General features: G+C 45.7%; 1 protein-coding gene across 1 annotated transcript in view; it reads left to right on the top strand.

The window, feature by feature from the left end:
• The window catches only part of SND1 (staphylococcal nuclease and tudor domain containing 1), a 425,421-nt gene that overhangs the window by 302,824 nt on the left and 109,692 nt on the right, over positions 1–12,905 (top strand). The window lies entirely within an intron of this gene.

Here is a 12,905-nt window from a genome sequence, read left to right as displayed (position 1 = left end):
TCTTCTATTGACATCATCAGCTTCTGTTTGTTCTGATGCTTCATTTTTAGTATCTTTATGGGCTTATGAAAGCAGAAAGATTCCCTGGGTTGGAACAAGCTTCTCTACCATTTCCTGTGGGCCCATTCTCAACCAAAATAAATCAACACAAATGCCAGTGTCTGCTCTCTTGCCAGGCCTCTGAGACCTCCTTGGAAGAAAAAGGTATATCTTATCAAGCTCGGTGAAATCAACAAGCAGATTTAACCCAGAATACCCTCCTGCAGCAACACTGTTCCCCTTTGGGGACAGCAGGGCATCATACCAGCACCACTGATAGCTGATTGGCCTGCTCGTTCTCAGCACATAACCTATGAGCTGCAGGGATCTGATCCTGTAAGCTTATTAAGATCATTTTGCATAACTTTTAGAAATTAAGAGAGTATAGAGGCGCCTGTGTGGCTCAGTTGGTTAAGCATCCGACTTTTGGTTTCAGCTCAGGTCATGATCTCACGGTTTGTGAGTTCAAGCCCTGCATCAGGGTCTGTGCTAACAGCAAGGATTCTCTTGGGATTCTCTCTCTCTCTCTCTCTCTCTCTCTCTCTCTCTGCCCCTCCCCCACTCGCTGTCTCAAAATAAACTTTAAACAAATTTTTTTAAAGAAATTAAGAGAGTATAAAGGTAGGATAACTACATTGTGCATAATGTATTCCTTTTCTCATTGTGATTAAAAAGAAAAATAATTCCAGAGAGTTCTAATGTAAAGCCGTAGTACTTTTAACGTAAAGGAGTATGATGGATTCTCCTACTACTTGGAATTGCTGTGCTAGGAGGAAGATGGGGAAAGGGAATGAATATAGTCAAATAAATTAAGCCTCGAAACCCAGATAGTGCTGTGTAAGCAAGCTGACTACAAATCAAACAGAGAAGTGTTTGCTGAAGAATATGTGATCTTAGTTGAGGCTGAACAAAACCAGCCTCTTTGTACATATGTGTATATTTCTCTTGACATGTGCAAAGTCTGCAGTCCCAGATCGCTTTGGCAAAAAGCATCCGCCATCCATGAAGAAGAAAACTGCAGAGCAGATTTCCCCGGATGGCAAAGAGTAGTCTTTGTCAAATGTAGATAAGCCTGTTGGCAAAGAGTAGATTGGACTTTTTTTCTGTATGGTTTTTCTGGCTTTAAGGACCCCCAGATTTCCTGTGTTTGTTTATTGTTTTTAATATGTGAGTTTTATTTCTTAACATTGTTCTGGCTAGCATATATCAACCTGAAAGATCAAGTCCTGGTGTGGGTCACAGTGATCAAGCCCGGTATGTTTGTTAATCAGGCCCATCATGCAGGCAACTTCTGTCAGCCTTTCTGGAGAAAGTACTAAAAACCGTCCAGCTTCTCATTTTACAGAGGAGGAAACAGAAGAACAAAGAAATGGAATGGCATTGTCATGGTCACAAACTCTTTGTAATACAGTGGGGGTTTCATCCCATGGACTTGTAACTCTACAGCTTGCATTCTGCAATAACACATTTCCTAACTTAAAACCTTTTTTGAACAGATTGCTTCCAACTCAGAGCCAAAGCTACTTTAAGCAGCAGTTCAAATGATACTGTGATCTCTTGGAGTCTATAGAAAACTTGGGAGTAGAGCATATTTTCCTTCTCAGAACCTCAAGTCAAATCAACAATTACTTTATAGCTTATTCTGATAATTGCATTCTATTTGATCTATTTTTCTCTAAGTTGTTCAACAGCCTTAGGCCAAAATCATTATGTTCTGACCTGAACAAGGAGATTGGGGCAGCTGGATTTGAAACTGTGAAATGCAAAGCATGAATAGGGTACAGCAAGTCATTGTCTTGGGATGAGTGTAGATGGTGAGTGAGGGAGTACTGGTGGGTAAGACTGGAGCTGTGTATTTCTCAATGGGGGGGCCAGAGAGGCATCTTGGGTGGAATGTTTACTCCTTGTCTGGACTTGCCATGAATTGCAGGATGTTGAACATCTTATCCTCCCCCCAGAAATACCACAGCACCCTTTGCTAGTGCAAGCACTGAGCACATCAGTAGACCGAGCAGTCCCACAGCAAGAGCTCCCAGAGGATGTTGCACGGTCCCCAGTGAGAAATCTGTTGTTTGGTACCACGGGTGGAGAAGGTGAAAGGTAGAAACTGAGGGAGCACTGCAAACTCACTGTCCTGATTCAGGACCTTGCAGTATCCTTTTCAGTAGGATCAGTGTTTACTGACCGTGACATCCAGAGAGCGCACCCCCATGCCACCCTGATGCCTCATGTACAAGTTAGTGGCGGGAATGGGAGTGATGAAAAAAATGTTTGCTGAAATCACAATAGGGAAAAAATCCGTAAGGAATGTAATTTCTGTTTTCATGTAACTATCACTTGTTGCTGTCTGTGCTGTAGCTTTCTGGGAGCCTGAATAACGGCAGCTTGATGTACTCTCTTCCTGAATTCCCAGCTGTTGTCTGTTCTTCATGCTTCACAAACCTCAGTCAGAAACAAGTCCTGGCATCAAGGAGATGCAGGCCCTTTCTTCCCATGTAGCACCCTGCCCCTCCTGGCTGATCATTACTCCTGTCATGCTTGTCAGAGTCAACAGTATCCTCAAATTATGTTTATCTGCACTAAACATGCTTTTCCATTAGATGCAGTTTAGTCTGCGTTAACTAAATTTCCTAAAAATGTTTCTAAGAGGGCCAACAGGTATTTTGGGTGTTATTTGATCTTTGTCAGCAGTGTGGCTTCTTTTTTTTTTTTAACAGCACAAGTGGGGCAAGGGCAGAGAGAGAGAGAGAGAGAGAGAGAGAAAATCTCAAGCAGGCTCCACATTGGGTGTGGAGTTCAGTGCAGGACTCAGTCTCACAACGCTGAGATCACGTCCTGAGCCAAAGTCATTCAGTGGACTGACTGAGCCACCTAGGCAAGTATGGCTGTTTTTAAGCAGTGGTTTAGACCATGGTTAAATATTCTAAAATTTATCAAGACCATTATCCTCTAGAAGTATCCATTTGTGTAATAATACGTACTTTCTGGGTGTTTTCCCATTCTTCCCCCCCCCCCCCCCAGATGTTTATCACAGTGCTGTGAGGTAGGGAGGGCAGTTGTCACTATGTAACAAGTGAAAAAACATGGAGACTCAGAAAAGTTGTTTCTTGGCCAAGGTCACACAGCTTAATTAAGGATGGAACTGGCACTTACTCCTCCACTATTTCCTCCCTCTCCTTTTCAGAGACTGAGGGAGGAGACCAATTTGATTTGTCCTCTTTGGATGTCAGAACAATGTTTCTTTTTTTAAAAGAATATTTTAAGCTTTTCAATTCCGATCTTCCATTGAGACAAGTTCTTTATTCTGCTGCCAACGAATTGTGACCTCCTGTCAATCAAATATATCTGTCCCTCTTTAACCCACTCTACTTGTGGTTTTGAAAGTTGTCTCAGTAACAGAGACCTGCAGTGCGTGTTGCCTGATGTATGTATGTAATGTGGGGAAAAGCCATTTCCATAGGAGTAGGAAGTTAACACATTTTGGAAACTGCAGATGAATTCTAAAACAAGGCCCCTTTTTACTCTTTCAGCCTCCTTTGCATTTCTCTGCAGAGGTTTGATAATTAGACGTTGACACAGGGAAGTTTAAGTTATGATAATGGTTCTCAAATAGATCATAATTTTAATTAAAAAGAAATCTGATAACATGAAAAGCTATGTTTACATATTAGTTATACATACAGAGTGTTTGAATAGTTATTATCTGTTTTGACTTTATGAAATGGTAACAAAATTTGTTGGGACAAAGAATGCATAGGAGGCAGTTGTGTCCTACTAAGCCAGTTGTTCCTTTTCTGACTCAGAGGTGAGTTGTGGGAGGAAGATTTGTGCTTTTCCAGGGATCGGCTCTCATACAGCCTGACCTGGTCTGGGGTTCCTAGAAGGGACTCGTGTGCCTTCCCAGGACAAACATGCAGACCTTGTTCTTGTTCCTCCTCCCAAATGCCACAGCACCTTTCTGCCATTTTAAACACTGGGAGTTTACTACCACCCCCACAGATTTCCTTGATGTATGTTCCTCTGGCCAGTTATTATTCTTAATATTCTTAAAGAATTACAAGAGTAAAAATGCCAAGGTTGACCCCTCTACAAGTCCTCATGGTGTCCCCTGCTGCCTGTGTCATCGCATGATCCTTCTAAGTGTATTATCGTTGCATTGCCTAGTAATTGTTTCTTTGTCTGGCGTTTTGATACCTGGGACCTCGTAGAGACTCAGTAGGTTGATGATCTGTTGGTCAGCCTAACCAACCACCCTGTCCTAAGGAAAAAGGTCATTGTGGAGTGTCCCTGTCTCTAGTCAGTCACTGTGAGCACCTTAAACCAGGGCAGGAGGTTGGGCTGAGCTTGTTTTTTGTCTTCTACCAGATCTCCAAGCAAGCAGAACCTGCAAACTCATGTGGGAGGTGGGGCATAGGAAAGAGTAAATGATCTAGCAGATAGGACACTCAGTGTCTGGGGGCGCCTGGGTGGCACAGTCGGTTAAGCGTCCGACTTCAGCCAGGTCACGATCTCGCGGTCCGTGAGTTCGAGCCCCGCGTCGGGCTCTGGGCTGACGGCTCGGAGCCTGGAGCCTGTTTCCGATTCTGCGTCTCCCTCTCTCTCTGCCCCTCCCCCGTTCATGCTCTGTCTCTCTCTGTCCCAAAAATAAATAAAAAACGTTGAAAAAAAAAAATTTAAAAAAAAAAAAAAAAAAAAAAAAGGACACTCAGTGTCTGATCCTGGTTCCACTCCCTCATATATAAAACCAGAGTGGTAGACAAAGATAATCTCAGGGTCTCTTAACTCCCGCTTTGGGAATTCTGTGATACATCCCTTTTTGAGGAAGACACTTTACTGTATTCATGACAAATGTGGGTTTGTAATGGCCCAAAGTCTGGATCTTCCATTTATAAACCCTGTGGCCAAGGACAAGGTATTCAGCCTCTCTTTGCCTTAGTTATCTCATCTGTAAATTAAAGTGCTGTCTGGTGCCTAACAACAGAAGTTAACACATTGTTATAGTAGCTGTCGCTGCTGTATTCATTTCTTTGTGATGAGTCCATATTCTCTTGATATACATCGAAAAAACTATATGTAAGCCTAGCTATGTAAGTCACCCACCCCACCCCCCATCTCCTGTGGAGCACTGGGTGTTAACCCTTTCTGGTATTTTAACATTGACTCCGGATTCTTGCCTATTTGAGTATTTTTTTTCCCACTTTGCTAATCCTTTTTTTTTTTTTTTTTTAATTTTATTCAGATCCAAGTTGGTTAACATATAGTGCAATAATGATTTCAGGAGTAGAATTTAGTGACTCATCACTTACATATAAAACCTGGTGCTCATCCCGACGAGTGCCCTCGTTAATGCCCATCACCCATTTAGCCCCACTCCCCACCCACCTCCCATCCAGCAACCCTCAGTTTGTCCTCTGTATTTAAGAGTCTCCTGTGGTTTGCCTCCCCCTCTGTTTTTCATCTTCTTTTTCCTTCCCTTCCCCTATTCTCATCTGTTTTGTTTCTTAAATTTTTCTCATCTGATTCATATGAAGTAAGTAGATCTTCAGTATCTTCACCTCATTTGTGAATAAACACCCTGATTAGGCCCTAGTGTACACTGTCATCACTTGATCATTTTCACAGGACCACAGGGACAATGAACTCCAGTACTTAACATTCCTTCATTCCTTCAACAGTCTTGATGGAGCTTTCGCCCATGGCCAGGCCACCCTTTGCAGGCACTCATTTTGCTGGAATTCAGCTCTGAGTTGTTCAGATGTCACCTTACCCTGTAGCTCAGTTTCCTTGCTTTTTGGGGTGGTCTTGAGCTTTCTACACATCTAAGAAAACTACAGGCCTTCTCTCTCAAAAATGCCTCATATGTGAGGAGAGAAGAAAGGGTGTGGCCAGCTGAGGAAAGAGAAGGCCTTGAAAAAGCACTGTTATTCGAAAGGGGAAATGGTTTTAAATGGCCGGCATGTCTGCTGGAAGAGGGACATTAAAGGCTAGTTGGAAAAGTCAGATACCCCAGTCTTTGAAGGGCCCTGTATCTGCAAGGTTGCTTACATTGTACCTCCGAGATAAGTCGTTGACAACTTTGAGTCACGGCCATTCTTACTGAATTTGAATCCGAAGAAGACTGTCTGTCTTCTCTTCAGAAAATATGTGCACACAGAGATCTCATACAATTTCATTAGATTCACAAACACTAGCCTCTCCCCCAAGCCCATCATTGACCACCCGCCACCCCCCGCCCCCACCCCAGGTTGGGAACTCCTGAGGTAAGATCTAGGAAGAAATGAATGGTGGGTAACGCATTGTCATTTTAAAAATTTTAGGTATGACTATTACGCAGTAAGGCACACACAAGTATATACCTTGATTAATTTTTTTGAGAGAGAGAACATGAGCAGGAGAGGGGCAGAGAGGTGGGGGTGGGAGGGAGAGAGTCTTAAGCAGGCTCTATTCCCAGCACCGAGCCCAACACGGGACCATGATGAGATCATGATCTGAGCCAAAATCAAGAGTTGACTGAGCTCAACCGACTGAGCCACCTAGGCAACCCCAGCTTAATTAATTTTATGTGTATAAAAATATACATATAACCCGAAGTCAGGTAACCTCTATGTACATCAAAATATAGAATAATCCTAGCACCTGGGCACATGGATGGCTCAGTCAGTTAAGCATCTGACTTCGGCTCGGGTCATGATCTCATGATTCATGAATTGGAGTCCTGCATCAGGCTCTCTGCTGTCAGCACAAAGCCATCTTCGGATCCTCTGTCCCCCCCCCCCACCCCTCCCCTGCTTGCATTGTCCATCTCAAAATAAATAACTTTAGAAAAAAAATACCTCTAGCACCCCAGCATGCTCTTTCATGGCCATTCTCTCCAAGATAAGCAGTATTCTGGCTTTTTTCACCAAAGATTAGTTTTTACCTGTTTTGGACTTCATGCCTGGAATCCTAATCCTATTTTACCCAGCTAATTGTCTGTGAGATTCATCCTTGTTGTTAAATGTGGTGTCTTTCCTTTTTCATTGCAGTATTTTTGAGCAGTCGGTTTTACCACAGTATCAAGACTTAGATTAGAGAGGATCCAAACTTAGGTCAACAAGTGTGGCTAGGAGGCAATTGCCATTGACCTCCTAAGACATATGGGAACCTGAACTAGGCTGCAAGGTGGGAATGAAGTTGGAAGAACAGATCTGAGAACTATTTAGGAGGGTTCTAATCTATACAGTTTTGTTGGTTACTTGATAATAGAGGATGGAGAAGAAAGAGGACAGTTTTCTGGTTTGCAAATAATAGAACATTTGTAGGTAACCTTCATTACTAGGTCAGTTTTGATACCTTGAATATTAGTTGCCTTTGGATTTTTGCAGATCCAGATGAATTAATAGAAAGGTCAGAATTAGAGATGAAAATTTTAAGAGTCATCAGTTTATAGTGGATTTTGAAGCCCAAGGAGTGAATTTAATTGCCTAGGAGTTGGGTTTAGAGTAGGAAACCGCTAAAAACAGACCACCGTGAAGTTGCAAGGCTTAAGGAAGGGTCAGGAGAAGAGGGTCCAACAGCAGAGGCTTAGAGAAGCAGGAGAGCACCAGGAGAAAGGGTTAACAAAGAAGCGAAGCCAAGGGCAAGGTCCATGTCACAGAGTCCTTAGATTTGGGAAGAGGAGGCTTTGAAGGTACTTAAGGTCAAGTGTTCTATAGCACCTCTCTTCCTGCCCCTCCTGTAGCTTTGTATGGTGTCTGTATAGATGCCTGTCTGCACTGAACTGTGTGGATTTCAAGGGAGAGGGGCCATGTTCTTTCCATTCCTCATGACTCCAAAATCTACCAGGGTAGACCTCATACCTAGTAAGTGGTCACTAAATGTCCAGGTTGCACTTGTGTCTAAGACAGCCCTGAATTGGATGACCTTCCCTGATCTGACCGCCTGCATCTCCTTGGGGACTGTCTTGCTGAGGGAGTGTGGGCACAGCAGCCAGGCTGAGTTGTGTGCCTGCCTTTTGGCAGGGGACAGAGATGGGTTTAAAGCCCAGCTCTGCAGAGGCTTCAGGGCAGTGAGCAGTGCCGCTCTCTGGGAACGCCCTCCTCTTCCAGCAAGCTACGTGGCTCCTTTGGTTACATAAGATGTGTGTGTTCTGGCAGGGAAGAGCTGCCTGAGTGAGTGTTTAGCAGAAATGATTTGTGTGGAGTTATTTTGAGACCCCAGGGGAGGGAATGGCAGCCAAACCCTGCAGTATTTTAAACTGCATCACTCATCTACAGAGATTAATACATTACAGAGTCTCAGCCAGCACTCCGGTAACAGGGAAATAAGAATGCTAGGGCCCTATCAAATTGTTAAGTGCCAGTTCTCCCAGTATACACAAGGTGACTGCAGGCATTTGGACGGAACTTGGTGTCTCGAGATTCCCCCATACTTCTTTGACCTTGTCCTCCCTGAAGACAGGAGTTGGGCAGGTTTCCTCCTGTGGGGTCGGCCTGGGCTCACTTTGGATCTGCAGTCTGATTGTGCTCTCCTCCACTGTATAGGGAGCAAGTTGGTTTTCTAAGAGAGAAGTGAGCCCACTTTCTTTGTGGCAGCCCAAATTACAACGTCATTTAGGTGATTGAGCTTCTTTCTTGTGGTTCCAGGCTGGCTGGGAGAAATCCCTCCTTCCCCTTCCAAAAGCACTCACCTTTTCTCCTGACTCAAGGATGAACAGCTGTCTGCTAAGGGTGGGTGAAGAACAGAACATAGAATTTTCCAGCTTAGTGACAGCCTCCATGTGAAACACTTACCTGTTTTTTTTCTCTTGCCTATTCTGTGAAATTTGCCTCATCGCTCCCCACCCTTTTATTGACAACTGTCCTCTTTGCCATTCAGGAGCTGGTGTCTCCCTTGGATGGCTATCTGAGATGGAAAGGGCCTTCTTTCCCCCACTGCATCCACAGTTGTAGAGCCAAAGAATTCCTTGCACAGGGAAATCTAATTGCCTTCTGACCCAGTGGGATCCATTTGGGCTGGAGGACATCTAGGCCCTTGCTAGACCGCAGAGAGTCCCCAGAAAGAAAGAACCCTATCCATAACTGTCCACTTTGTTTCATATTTTTAGAAGACATACAATTACTTTAATGACAAAAACTATGGAAACGAAAAAGTGTAGTTACATAAGTGGCGATCACAAAGTATACAGTTTCCCAGAATCCACAAAATTCTCTACAAAGATGTGCACTTTGACATATTTCTTTTGATTTAGGTACCTCACCACAAGCCTGATCTACCCCAGCACTGGGCACAACGGGAAGATGTGGAGGGGAGCACTACTTGCAGCTGGGGCGGGGGTGGGGGCGAGAAAGGAGAGATCCGCTCCCCCAAGGAGCCGGTAACCATAAGACTTCAGCTGATGGCGTCTCCTTCCTCTTGTGATGCTGAACGAGACCTGCCTGGCGGGGAATGGGGCTGGGGTGTGGTGGAGAGGAACAAGAAACAAGTGAGGAGGCACGAATAAGCCAGCACCTGGGGAAGTTTTCAGGTTGGTGAAAGGGAGCTGGCAAGCAGCCTAGCGCTTTGGATGAGACGTGCAGGCCATGAGGCGGAAGGGGGGCTCCTCTCTCCTTATTCCCGGGAATGAAACTGCATTCTCCAGTGTGCTGTGCCGAGGGCTCCACCCATTCCTGTCTCTGGGCACTGCCACAGAAGACACTCCCCCTGAGTGTACGTGTGCCCGTTGGTGGGTGCAGCCCCAGTGTCCTTCTTCCCACAAAGACCAGTTTCTGATCTGGGCCCCGTCACAACAGATGCTCTCTCCTGCCATAGGCTCGGACACGTGCGCTCAGCCCTCGGAGACGGCCCCTGCTGTTTCTTCACTGCTACCCCCTCAGTCTGCCTTCCTCCTCTCCCCCTTTTCAGCCCCACCCCCTGCCCTCTTTCCGTGAGCCAGTGAGCACACGCGAGTGCACGCACACGGCACAGACACGCGCTCCCTGGGTTGTGGCGGCACCGGGAGTCACCATCGGGCAATGTGCTCGACTGCGAGCAGTGTTGGGGAAGTTTAGAGCCCCGTCCCTCCCTCAACACTCGACCCCGCCTTCCTCACCTGTCACGCCCTTACTGCCAATCACGACGTTTGGCAAGCTTCTCTTCCGGGGACCTGTGCGGCCCTTCAGTTGTGCAGTAAGCAGCACACCACAGCAGCTCTCTTCTCCCTTGAAGACGGGCACAGCCTGATGAGGCAGGTTACTATCTCCCATTCGGCTGCAACAGATCAGGAAGCTTGTCTGTCGGGTACCTGGTTTTCCCTCTCGCTGCCCTCCCTTCTCACCCGCTTTTCAACTGAAGCTTTGCATCCAGCATCCCAGTTCAAATCCTGGTGCTTTGGTGTCCTGTTGCCACACTGAGACGGGAGCTGAAAAGCCTCAATTCAATGCAAGTCGTGCATTCACCGTCCCACTGGCCACGGTGATGACCGAAAGAGTCATTTCTGCAGCGTCGCATCAGTGGGAAGTAAAGGATGCAGAAATCCTGTTCTTTCCCTTGGGTCTCCCAAACAGGGAAAATAATCACTTCAGTAGGACACTCTCCCTGAATTTGGCAAAGTGGATTCTAGGCAGTGGTTTGGATCTGCTGTTCCTTTTTATCCCCGAGAGCCCGGTGAATGAGAGAAGGAAATGAATAGACTGCTTGTCACAATACCACCAGGGTCTCCACAGCGCCTGGGGCTGCTGCTGAGAGACAGAGAATGGAAATGGGCTGGAATGGAGGCCGTGGCGGCAGGCGGCCTTCCATGGGCCAGGCTCCACCTCTCCCACACGGTCCCTCGAGGGCTTCCCTTCTCCCTCAGCCCAGGGATTCCTCCCGCACCAATGGAGCTGTCGGCACTGCTGCAGCGTCCTGCCCGGAGCAAAAGTCCACTTCTGCCTGCTCACGGGGAGGCAGGGCTGGTACGTGGGCTGTCCACACCCCTCCCCAGTCAATCCCACAAAGGCAGAGGTCACACTCCAAAGGTGGCTCTCGAGAGCGTGTAAGAAGAGACATCCCCACCGCACGTGCCCCACCACCCCGTCAAAATTTTAATTAAGTCAACTAGAAAGACATTTCCTGTTTGACAGCACCCTTAATATTACCTGGATTAAAAGAGGGAAGCGAGTAGAAGGGTGGGAAATCAAAACCCGTGTCTTGTGAGGACCTTGCAGTGTTTAGCCTGGAGGAAATAAGACAGAGGAACTAGAGGTATTGTCTTCACATATTTGAGGGGCTGTTGAGTGGGTCATGGATGTTTTCTGTGGTCCCAAGGAATTGGGCCAGATTTTAGGCCTGGAATGTCAAGATTGTGGAGTTCTGATTTTATAATAAACTACAGGAAGCCACTGGCAGAGTTCTGAGCAGCATATTATGCTTTAGGAAGAGTGATTTGCTAGCTATGTGTAGGAAGAGTCTGTGTAGGGCAAAATGGAAAGCAGGCAGACAGATCAGAAGATTCTTGCCTGGAAGTGACAGGAGCCTGAACGAGCAGAGTTACGTTGACGATTGAGAAGGTTCCTTGGACTGAACAACAACCTTGGAGGTGAAGTTCATGGAATTGCCAAGAGGTAGCAGTTGCTGAGTTATATAGTGAAAGGGACAAATCTAAGATAGGTGAGGTTTTTAGAACAGGAGGACAATAGTAACAAAACCAGAAGGGGACAAGGGGAGAAGAGGAAGAGGAGTTTGGTTTTAGACATGCTGAATTCCAGATATTGGCAGGACCCTCCCAGGGAACATGTCTGTGAAACATTTGGGATTGGGTCTGTGGCTTAGAGGATAATTCGTGGGTTCTGCAGGATCACAGTGATGGAGAACGTGAAAATAGATGGGCCTTCCAAGAGATAGTGCAGAGCATAAAAAGAAGGGACAGCAGAAGACAAGACAGGCAGCCCAGAGAGCTAGGACACCAGTCGAGAGAAGCAAAGCCAGGAAATAGTTGCACTACAGGACCATTGCACGGTGTTGAATGCCATGTAGAGATCTAGTAGGGCTCCCACCGAGAAGAGATTATTAGATTTGTGAGTGAGGAGGTTACTTTTCCAAGTAGTTTTAGTAGAAAGATAAAGTCTGAGTACAAAATCATAGGAGCGAAGGCTTTCTGTACAAGGAGTGTAATAGTGCGAGTATATTGTCAGCGAGTGGAGAGAGAAGCCATTGTGGGAAGGAACAAAGAATGGCAAGTCTGGAAATTTCAAGTTTTGTGCTTATGGGGTGTACGTTTTGAATGGGGAAATCTGAGTCTGGGGGAGGAGAGTGGGAATAAAGAGGAAAGATCTCACGTACAGGAGTGGGGCATTCCTAGAATGAGGTGCAGGAAAGGAAGATTGAGGGCCTACACCTGTGGTTAATGCCACCTGCCTCAGCCACTCTCCTTTGAGCCACGTTTCCTTTCCTTTTGCCTGCTCTGTTGCATGACCGTAGGCTTTGTTAGGTATTGTTTTTATTACTTAGGGTATTCTTTCACTGTCACCTACACTGATGTTCTAGTTCTGGGAAGTTGATCTCTGCCTTGGGTAGATTTTCTTTTAACCAGCATACAGCTTCCCTTTAAGCAGGAATTGGCAGACTTTCTCCATAAAGGGCCATGTAGTAAATGTTTTAGGCTTTCTGGGCCAGATAGTCTCTCTCACAAATATTCAACTCACTGTTGTACCATGAAAGAAGCCATAGACAACAAATGAGCGTGGCCATGTTCCAGTAAAATTTCATTTATGGAGACTGAAATTTAAATTTCATGTAATTTTCACATGTCACAATTTTTTTTTAACCATTCAAAAAATGTAAAAACCATTCTTAAGCTCATGAGTTGTACAAAAGTAGGCAGCGGGCTGGATTTAGTCTACAGGAAGTTGTCTGCTGACCTCTTTTAT

This window comes from Neofelis nebulosa, chromosome 4 (assembly GCF_028018385.1).
Source record: "Neofelis nebulosa isolate mNeoNeb1 chromosome 4, mNeoNeb1.pri, whole genome shotgun sequence".
In the NCBI taxonomy this organism is placed as follows: Eukaryota; Metazoa; Chordata; class Mammalia; order Carnivora; family Felidae; genus Neofelis; species Neofelis nebulosa.
Note: the sequence above shows the minus strand (reverse complement) of the source record. Positions and strands in the feature narration are given on the sequence as shown.